Source organism: Petaurus breviceps, unplaced genomic scaffold (assembly GCF_028583685.1).
Source record: "Petaurus breviceps papuanus isolate PSGF00001 unplaced genomic scaffold, PetGlider_PUasm1.0 156, whole genome shotgun sequence".
NCBI lineage: Eukaryota > Metazoa > Chordata > Mammalia > Diprotodontia > Petauridae > Petaurus > Petaurus breviceps.
Genome location: NW_027185720.1, coordinates 11,525,928 through 11,534,531, shown reverse-complemented (window position 1 = coordinate 11,534,531; position 8,604 = coordinate 11,525,928). Strand labels below are relative to the sequence as shown.

At 44.8% G+C, this 8,604-nt stretch overlaps 1 protein-coding gene across 2 annotated transcripts in view; it reads left to right on the top strand.

The window, feature by feature from the left end:
• The first annotated feature begins 5,185 nt into the window (after positions 1–5,185).
• The window catches only part of MB (myoglobin), a 20,704-nt gene continuing 17,285 nt past the window's right edge, over positions 5,186–8,604 (top strand). Inside the window, exon 1 of one of the 2 annotated variants that reach the window (XM_069082176.1) lies at positions 5,186–5,360. The gene's annotated coding sequence lies outside the window, so the exon portion shown is untranslated. Of the gene's footprint in view, positions 5,361–7,878; positions 7,996–8,604 lie in introns of those variants that run through there. The other variant, XM_069082175.1, reaches the window with a different exon arrangement.

The following is an 8,604-nucleotide window of genomic DNA, read 5'->3' as shown; positions in this document are numbered from 1 at the left end:
TTTGGTGCTCTGTTCTCCCAGTGCAAAACCTCTCCCTACATAGAATTTTGTTTTAGATTCTTTTTGATAATTATTATCAATAATTTTTATTTTATTGAATATTATATTTATATATAATATAAAATATTGAACATTTATTTTATTAAATATATAATATTTATTATCAATAATAAATAATTACTATGTTTACAATTTAGAAATTACATTACAATTCAGTGGCAGAGATCTCGGGGAAAAAAAGAGGAATATCTCAGTAACAGGACAATCTCAGTAATAGAAAAGTCAGACAGTCCCTGCTCTTAGGGAGCTTACATTCTAATTGAGAGAACAATTACATTCAGGACATCTGATGGAAAGGTCCCTTGGTCCTTAGGATGTAGGAGCAAAGCAGATGGGAATGGAGCTTCATTAATGTCATTTCCACTAATCAAATCCTATCAGTTTCTGATGTTGAACCTTTTGACAGAACCAAGGACTTTAGTGGTGAGAGGTTTCTTTCTGAGTCTTCAGAGCTGAGGACATAACTGCTGCAGGAACAGCGGCCAGTACTAATCTGGAAGGGGAGAGAGGGGCTATTTCCTCTAGCAGCCTGGGCTAGAAGCAGGACCAGTGATTTGGCACTACCCCCCCACCCCAGGGGCTCTTGTATGTACCCATTGCCCATTAGTGGACAGGTGTTAGTGGTTGTAAGGAAAAGTAGAGGGTGGGATTTTTCCAGAATGATTGTTGCCCTCAGTGATGACTGCAGACCCTGGGCTGGAAGCAGGACTGGTAATCTGCAGGGTTCCATTATTCCCAAAGTTCTTGGGTTTAAAGGCCCAAGTTATGTACCTTTGGGTTTTAGGGAAAGGTGATTTGATGCCTGATACAAACTCCTCCTTGTCTTTCCTTTCAGATGCCCTGATGTCACCCTGATACCTCAGAGTGAGTGAATTTACCAGATGCTTTTCTTTCTTGCTTGCAAAAAAAGCATTATTTATTTTTAACATTTAAAAAAATTTTATTTTATTTTTAACATTAAAAAAATTGTGTTCCAAATTCTCTCCCTCCCCCCTCCTCTTCCCCACACACTGAGAAAGCAAGCAATATGATACCAATTATACATGTGAAATCATGTGAAACATATCTCCATATTGCAGGGGAAAAAAGCAAAAAAAAAAAGTGAGAAAACTAGACTTCCATTTGCATTCAGAGCTCATCAGTCCTCTCTCTGGAGTAGAGAGCATTTTTTTCATCATGAGTTCTTTAGAATTGTCTTGGATGATTGTATTGATCAGAGTAACCAAGTCTTTCACGGTTGATCATCATTACAACATTACTGTTACTAAGCACATTTCACTTTGCATCAGTTCATATAAGTCTTGTCATGTTTTTTCTGAAACCATCTCCTCATCATTTCTTATAGCACACTAGCACTCCATCACAATCATATACCACAACTTGTTTAGCCATTCTCCAAATGATGGACATCCCCTCAATTTCTAATTCTTTGCCACCACAAAGAGAGCTGCTATAAATATTTTTGTACATATAGATAGGTCCTCTTCCTTTTTCTTTGAAGTCTTTGGGGCACAGACCTCGTAGAAGTATTATTGGGTCAAAGTGTATGCACAGTTTTATTAACTTTTGGGCATACTTCCAATTTGTTGTCTAGAATGGTTGGACCAGATCAATAGTCCACTACAGTATATTAATGTCTCTGTTCTTCATATACCCTCCAGCATTTGTCATTTCTGATTGATGTCAGATGGTACCTCAGAATTGTTTTAATTTGCATTTCTCTAATCACTAGTGATTTGGAACATTTTTTTCATATTACTATTGATAACATTGATTTCTCCTTTGGAAAACTGTCTGTTCACACCCTTTTGACTATTTATCAATTGGGAAATGGCTCTTATTTTTATAAATTTGACTCAGTTCCCTATATAGTTGAGAAATTAGGCCTTTATCAGAGAAACTTTCTATAAAAAAAATTTATATTTCTTTATTGTCTATTGTACCTTTTAGCAAAATGCATCACTCTCATTTCCTTTCCCAAATTTTTCTCTACCACTTTTATTTCTTTCTTTCAACTCTTCCAATAATTCTTCTTGGGCTTGTTTCTAATTAGTATTTTTCTTTAGGTTTTGGTTGTAGTTATTTTCATATGTCTGTCTTCTTCTGAGTTTGTATCTTGGTCTTTCCTTCCATGTAGTAGCTTTTAATGGTCAAGTTGTTTTTTGTTTGTTCATTTTTCTAGCCTATTTCTTAACTTTGAACTTTTTGTTAAAGTTGGCCTCTGCTCACCTGGGAGTGAGGAGGCGCTGTCCCAAGCTTCAGACTTTTTAGTGTTACTGTTTTCAGAGCTAGTTCAGGAAGGCTGCAAGCTTTCAGTGCTTCCAAAGTAATATGATCCTGGGAGAGGTGTGGTCACTGCTCTCCTGGTCTGTACTTTAGTTTTTACTGAGGAAATGCTCCTGTTCCCTTGTATCAAGCACCAGCACTCCTCTCCACCCTAGAACTGTGACCCAGAACTGTGTATGGGCAGTAGAATTAGGATTCAGCACCAACTGCACCCAGCAGCAACAGAGTTCCCTGTAATATCTTTCTGACTCTGGGCTGATGCTGCTGTTGCTGCTATTGGGACCACCTCCAAGGTCCACACTGGCGCTGCCACCATGAAATCTCCTGGTCAGCCCCCAGCTCAGTGTCACAGACCTCTCCTGCCAATCTTCTAAGTTATCTTAGGCTGGAAAAATGTCTCACCTTGATTTTTGGCTGGCACTGCTGCTACAAAACTTGATTTGAACCATTATTTTAAAGCTGTTTGGAGGGGAATGTTGGGAGAGCTTGGCTATGTTGCTGCCTCTACCCTGACATCTTGGCTCCACAGTATTTTATTTATTCTCTTTTTCTAAAATGTACTGTTACTCCCCAATAGTCCCTCTCAATAGAACCTTCCCTTGAAACTAAATTAGGCCAAAGAAATATGTTAAGTAGTTCTGAAAATGTGTGTCCTATTCTGTGCCCATGGCTCCCAGCCTCTTTGAAGCAGGTAGGACCCATCCTTCACATCCAGCCATATTAGACACTTTCCCTAGATTTCTAGAGTATGAGGGCAAGAAAGAACTTAGACAATAGAATGTCAGGGCTGGGAGGGGCCTTAGAACAAGGAATGTTAGAGCTGGGATGAATCCAAGAACAAAAAATGGGGGTGGAGAGTGGGGAAATGTATTTTATTTATTTTTTTTTTGGAGGGGGGAAGACAAGGCAATTGGGGTGAGGTGACTTGCCCAAGGTCACACAGCTAGTAATTGTGTCAAGTTGTCTGAAGCCCAATTTGAACTCAGGTCCTCCTGACTCCAGGGCAAGTACTCTATTCACTGCCACCTAGCTGCCCCAGGAAAATACATTTTATAGATTAAGAAGAAGAGGGCCCTGAGAAAGGGAGCAGGTTGGCTGAGTCGCACAGAGAGTTTATTTCAGAGCTAGGACTGGAATGGGGATATCTGGACTCCCAGGCCAGGATTTTTCCTCTCTGGGGGGCTACTTCTCTGAGAGAAAGAGCAGACAGAAGCCCAGAGGAAGGAGGCTCTGAAAAGCCAGGGGAGGGCCAAGAAAGGGGAGTTTGGGGGCCAGAAGCCCTTGCCCCATTTCAAGCATTGCCCAGGGCTGGCCTCAGATGGCAGATTAAGAAGGGACTGTTGGAAATGGGGAGAGGGAACGGGGCCAGGACTTAAGAAGCTGTTGTGTTCTCTCTGAATACCACCCTGGGCTCAGGGCAGGTTCCAACAGGAGCCCATTTCTGGGGGACAAAGAGAAATCCTGAGCGAGATGAAGACCAGAGGCAAGGAGTCAGCTGAGCGACCCCCTAGGGTTGCAGCTTCATTGCCTGAGAAGAAACCTCCTTTGTTCTCATTGGGAAACACTGTCCAGGGGAGCTGGCTGATCTCCCAGGACTGGGCATGAAGGGCAAATGAACGTTAAGCATTGAATTTGGAATGAGACAACCTGGGTTTGAGTCCTAACTCTGCTTCTTACTACCTGTGTCACTTTGAGGAAGTTGCTTCCCTGTCTGAGCCTCAGTTTATCCATCTGTAAAATCAGAGAGATGAACTAAATCAGAGGATCTTAATCTGGGGTCTGTGATCTTAAAAAAATTATAGCTATTTCAGCATAACTTACTCTTTATGCATTTAAAAATCTGATTCTGAGGAGTCCTTAGGCTTTCCAAGGTCACCAAAGAGGTCCCTGATCTAATCCACCACCGCCCCCCAACCTGGGGAGGCCCGGCCGTTGCCTTCAGGTGCTGTTCTGTGTTCAGTTCCATGCCCTATGTGACCCCATCTACAAAAGGGAGAAAGGAATGAGCAATGACTCACCTCACTTAAGGCAATAGAGAATAAGTATCAAGTAAGGGCTGTGACCTATAACAGGGAAGGTGCCATATGAATGCCAGCTGCTTGCCAGGGGCACCTTGGTGATGCATCCAAACAGACCCAAGGGTTGGCTCAGGAAGAGAAACTGTATCCTGCTCAGAGCAGGTGGTGAGGCCTCCCACCTGTACCTGAGCTCTGAAGCCTGCCCCCAAATGGTTGCTAACTGAAAATACTGTTCTGACTTGGACATCCCCCAGATGATAAGAAAGGGATTTCTGAGTTAATTTCTTTGCTCCATTCTGAGTTGGGAAAGTCAGTCCCTCCTAGGGAAGGTAGCTAAGTATATTGCGAAGATCCCTGGGACATAGATTTAAGAGATCTAGGTTCCCTTGGTAAACCATCTCAGTCTGTTTTCTCATCTGCAAAGTGAAGATCACTATTTATATATGTAAAGTTAGAAGTCACTGAGTTGGTAAATCAGTTAACCTATCCCACTTGAAGTAAGTGATAATATGCTGTGCCTGATTACATTTATCAGATGAGAACACATCTCCTTTGTTTGCTAGGGGTGAAGGAGGCCTGGGCACCTCCCTAAGTGTCATAAGAAATCTGTTTGGATTGGCTGAAGGACTCGGGTAGCACCTTTTGAGTCCTGTATTAAATTATTAAGCTAGTTGGAATCAGAGATTTGAAGCAAGAAGTAGTGACAGAAGATTCTCTCCATGGGAGGGGAGGGCTTTAACCTCAGGCTCCTTCTCACCACTAACCCCACCTCTATTCTCTTGTCTGGAGGAAGGCCTCATGAACTTTAGAGAGCTGGAGGATTTTGACTTTTGTTCTAACAGGATCCCCAGAATAGCTGATTGCAATGTCTGCATCAGTAGCCAAGGACAGACTTAATGAAGATTCAAGACTCTACAAATAGCCTAGCAGAAAAAAAGTACACCCTGCCTAAGGGGAACATCTTGAGAAGGCCAGCAAAAGGACTTCCAGAAGGCTGTGAGTTACCCCTTCGCCATCTGTGTTTGAGTCCCCTCTATACCTTCTTGGGAGAATATGTACATAGAGAGTGTTCACTGACTTTAGACGGTTAAAAAAAATTATAGAGACATAATAAAATACTCCTTTCCAAAATCTAATTAAGTCTGGATGACTGATACCAACTGAAAATCATAGCTAGAAACACATTGATGGGGGCTCATGAGCCATATAACATTAGAGAAAAATATCCCTAAGCCTTCAGGGCTATCCCTGGACTTCCAGAGCATAAGAAGTAGCCACTTGAGCTGTGGGAACCTGATGTGCATAGGAATTGTGGTAGTAGTTTCAGAGTATGTGCTACATGATGATGGGTAGTCTAACCCTTTTATTCTGGGTATGAAGAGAATAAGGTTGAGTGACTTGCCTGAGGCCATGTAGCTGTTGTGGTTTTTTTTCTTCATGATACCATTTTGGGGTTTTCTTGGCAGAGTGGTTTTGCCATTTCCTTCTCCAGCTCATTTTACAGATGAGGAAACTGAGGCAAATAGGGTTAAATGACTTGCCCAGGATCACACAACCAGTAAGTGTCTGAGGTCAGGTTTGAACTCAGAAAGGTGAGTCTTCCTGACTCCAGGTCCAGAGTTCTATCCACTATGCCATATAGCTACCCCAAGTGGCAAACACACCCTGACTCCAAGTCTAGTTTTCTTTCAGTGTTACCAGACTGCTTCCTATTTGTACCCCTTAGCTACAGAGGTTGTGGGAAAAGCGGGTTGTAAACTGGAAATCATGTTAGAGCTGAGCTGTTATCCTGGCAGCTGTGCTCTCCCAGAAGGTGCCATTATAGTCCCAGCTGCATCAGCGGGACCTTCGTCTAAACTAGCCAGCTTTGGTGGGCTGGGCAAACTGTGTCTGATATTGTTTCCTCATCTGCAAAATGGACACAATAATGCTATGGGTCCTACAGGGGAGATAGAAAAGCATTTAACAAAATTGAAAAAATTATATTAATGTGAACTTTTATTACTAATATGGTTGAAAATTTTTCAGTGATGGAAGCCAGACCTATGATTTTATTGGTATAGGGAACTCCTGTTGAGAAAGCCCTTTCACCAATACAGATTAGCAACTGTTTTTCAACTTTAGCCACTGAGTGTTTCTGATTGACTCAAGGTCATGTAACCAGAATGTGTCCAAGGTAAAACTTGAACTCAGATCTTCCTGACTCTGGGGTCAGATCTCCACTCTCCCTATGGAGCAAAATTCAAACTCAAGGCCCTCCACACTCCGTTCCCCCTTCATTTTCAGCCTTGCCTCATGCTACACCCTCTGTGTTCCAGTCAATGGTAGCCATTATCTGCCCTCTCCTAAACAAGCCCTGCATTTACCCCCTCCGCCTGCCTGCCTTTTCTTATAATGTTCTTTGTGCTGGGACTCCCTCCTCTCTCCCTCAGTGGATTCTCTATGGTCTTCCTCAGCTCTAACCCCAATACTGTGATCTCTTGGTCTCTGTCTGTCTGTCTGTCTTCCTCTCTCCCTCTAGGATTCTATCCGTCCTTTTTCCTTTGCATGTCTCTGTCTCTATCTTCTTCCTTCCCCTTCCTCTTTTCTCTCTCCCTTTCTTTCTCCACCTGTATCTCTTTCTTTTTCCCTTTCTCTGTCTCTGTTATCTCTTTGTATCCTCTTTCGGTCTCACTCTGTCCCTGTCTCCCCCTTTTTTGTGTGTCTGTCTCTTTGTCTGTCACCCTCTTGCTGTGCTTGTGTGTGTCTCTCTCCCTTCCTCTCTTCCTTTCCCTGTCTCTGTCTCTTTGTCTTTGTCTGTCTGTCCTCCCTCCTCCCCACACAATGACATACCCATCACCACCATCGCAACTGGCTACCACCAGATGGCAGCAGACACACCCCTGCAGTCTCTCATCCTTCTCTTCCCTCTGGCTTGGGAGCTTGGACCTACCCATCAAAACTTTGAAGTCCCTCTGCAGCCATAGAATGACCCCCCAGGATCAATGTATGCATTCTGGTTTTGTGGGAGGGCTTTCCCAGACCCCAGAGCCTGGGAGTCCAGCTTGGCCTCTCCAGGCTGGGAGCTATGGTGGAATTCATCATGGTAGACTCCTTCATTGGCTTTCCAGACACCATGTGACAATAGCCCTAAGAGGTCAGCTCCCTAGGGTGTCTTATGCCCATTTTCCTAAGAGGGACCTTCCACTGAGGCTGAGAGGGAAACTGACTTTCCCAGGGTTACATAGCTAGGGAATGGTTGACGTGGAATTCAAACCCAGGTCTTTCCTAACTATGACTGCATTGATCTTATCACTCCCATAATCCAAGAGCACCCTAGTGGTGGAGTCAGAGGGCTTGGGTTTCACTCCCTGCTGTTCCCAGGGACTCACTTCCCTTCCCAGGGTCTCGGTTTCCCCTTCCGTAAAATGAAAGAGTTGGATTTGAAAATCTGGAAGCTTCCACCCAGTGCTAAGATCTCTACTCCCCTGCAACTCAAGATGGGCGGAACCTTCTCTTTTAAAACTGTATTTTTAGTTCCCTGTATTTCTCCCCGCCCTGGCCCCTAATCCTGGAGCGCTCAGGGACACCTCTTCCCACCCCCCACTTGTGCCCGGGGAAGCTTGGCGGGAGGCGAGGTGAAGACAGTGAGGTGAGGACAGCGGGCTTGGTGGTTTGGCACAATGGTTGTTATGGAGGCTGGGCAGGTGCAGAGAGAGAAAGGGCTTTGGGACAGGAGGAACAGCTCCAGATCTTGGAGCCAATAGGGGGCTGAGGGCAGGGGGTCTTCAAACCATGGGCCCCGTAGCCCTGATCTTCAGAGGCCCCAGGACACATCTGGGATGGAACTGAGGCCTGATCTGGCCCCCAGCCCAGCTGCTTGCTGCTGCCAACAGTGGGCTGAGTAGGGGCAGACAGAGAGGATAGGAGAGGGGAGGGGAAGAGGACAGCCTGGCCAGGATCTACAAGCCAAATCTTGGGGGTGGGGAGCTAGAGGGAGAAGTCAGAAGCTGGGCAGGGGGCCTGACTGAGGTGGTGACCGATACAGCTGTTGGGGGTGGGAAAACTGATCTCTCTTGTGTCTGACTTCCACTTTCCTCCTCCCCCTCTCTCTTTTCCCCTCTCCGATCCTCACCCTTTTTCTCCCCTTTCCTCCTCTCCTCTCCTCCCCTCCCCCCCGGCTGGGAGCCCGGTCGGGCGTGAGTACCAGCCAAGAGGAAAGGGGAGAAAAAGGGTGAGGATCGGAGAGGGGAAAAGAGAG